Source organism: Arachis hypogaea, chromosome 15 (genome assembly GCF_003086295.3).
Source record: "Arachis hypogaea cultivar Tifrunner chromosome 15, arahy.Tifrunner.gnm2.J5K5, whole genome shotgun sequence".
In the NCBI taxonomy this organism is placed as follows: domain Eukaryota; kingdom Viridiplantae; phylum Streptophyta; class Magnoliopsida; order Fabales; family Fabaceae; genus Arachis; species Arachis hypogaea.
Genome location: NC_092050.1, coordinates 10677255 through 10678968, shown reverse-complemented (window position 1 = coordinate 10678968; position 1714 = coordinate 10677255). Strand labels below are relative to the sequence as shown.

Below are 1714 nucleotides of genomic sequence, written 5' to 3'. Positions count from 1 at the left end.
ATCCTCACAGTTGTGTTTCTTCCTTTACATCACATCCTTTATCTCCCCTTCTTCTTCTACTTACAAAGGGATCCCTATACTGTGGTATAGAGGATCTCTATTATTATTATTATTTTTCTGGCCATTCTTCCTTGTCATATGAGCAGGAGCAAGGATAAGAACATTCTTGTGGAAGCAGATCCAGAACCTGAAAGGACTCTGAAGAGAAAATTAAGAGAAGCTAAAATACAACAATCCAGAGATAACCTTTCAGAAATTTTCGAACAGGCAGAGGAGATGGCAGGCGAAAATAATAATAATGAAAGGAGAATGCTTGGTGACTTCACTGCACCTAATTCCAATTTACATGGAAGAAGCATCTCCATTCCTGCCATTGGAGCAAACAACTTTGAGCTGAAACCTCAATTAGTTTCTCTGATGCAGCAGAACTGCAAGTTTCATAGACTTCCATCTGAAGATCCTTTTCAGTTCTTAACTGAATTCTTGCAGATATGTGATACTGTTAAGACTAATGGAATAGATCCTGAAGTCTACAGGCTCATGCTTTTCCCTTTTGCTGTAAGAGACAGAGCTAGATTATGGTTGGATTCTCAACCTAAAGACAGCCTGAACTCTTGGGATAAGCTGGTCACGGCTTTCTTAGCCAAGTACTTTCCTCCTCAAAAGCTGAGCAAGCTTAGAGCTGATGTTCAAAACTTCAGACAGAAAGAAGGTGAATCCCTCTATAAAGCTTGGGAAAGATACAAACAGTTGACCAAAAAGTGTCCTTCTGACATGCTTTCAGAATGGACCATCCTAGATATATTCTATGATGGTCTGTCTGAGTTATCTAAGATGTCATTGGACACTTCTGCAGGTGGATCCATTCACCTAAAGAAAACGCCTGCAGAAGCTCAAGAACTCATTGACATGGTTGCTAATAACCAGTTCATGTACACTTCTGAAAGGAATCCTGTGAGTAATGGGACGCCTATGAAGAAGGGAGTTCTTGAAGTTGATGCTCTGAATGCCATATTGGCTCAGAACAAAATATTGACTCAGCAAGTCAATATGATTTCTAAGAGTCTGCATGGAATGCAAGCTGCATCCAACAGTACTCAAGAGGCATCTTCTGAAGAAGAAGTCTATGATCCTGAGAACCCTGCAATAGCAGAGGTAAATTACTTAGGTGAACCTTATGGAAACACCTATAACTCAACATGGAGAAATCATCCAAATTTCTCATGGAAGGATCAAAAGCCCCAACAAGGCTTTAACAATGGTGGAAGAAACAGGTTTAGCAATAGCAAACCTTTTCCATCATCAACTCAGCAACAGACAGAGAACTCTGGACAAAACGCTTCTAATTTAGCAAATCTAGTCTCTGATCTATCTAAGGCCACTGTAAGTTTCATGAATGAAACAAGGTCTTCCATTAGAAATTTGGAAGCACAAGTGGGCCAGCTGAGTAAAAGGATCACTGAAATCCCTCCTAGTACTCTCCCAAGCAATACAGAAGAGAACCCAAAAGGAGAGTGCAAGGCCATTGACATAAGCGCCATGGCCGAACCTGCAAAGGAAGGAGAGGACGTGAATCCCAAGGAGGAAGACCTCCTGGGACGTCCAGTGACCAATAAGGAGCTTCCCTCTGGGGAACCAAAGGACTCTGAGGCTCATCTAGAGACCATAGAGATCCCATTGAACCTCCTTATGCCCTTCATGAGCTCTGATGAGT

The 1714-nt window shown here is 41.7% G+C and overlaps 1 non-coding gene across 1 annotated transcript; it reads right to left on the bottom strand.

Moving 5' to 3' along the window:
* Nucleotides 1-672: 672 nt before the first annotated feature.
* LOC112753073 (small nucleolar RNA R71) lies at nt 673-780 on the bottom strand. The gene has a single exon (XR_003177473.1). It is a non-coding gene; the product is annotated as a small nucleolar RNA R71 (small nucleolar RNA).
* Between the last annotated feature and the right edge of the window lie 934 nt (nt 781-1714).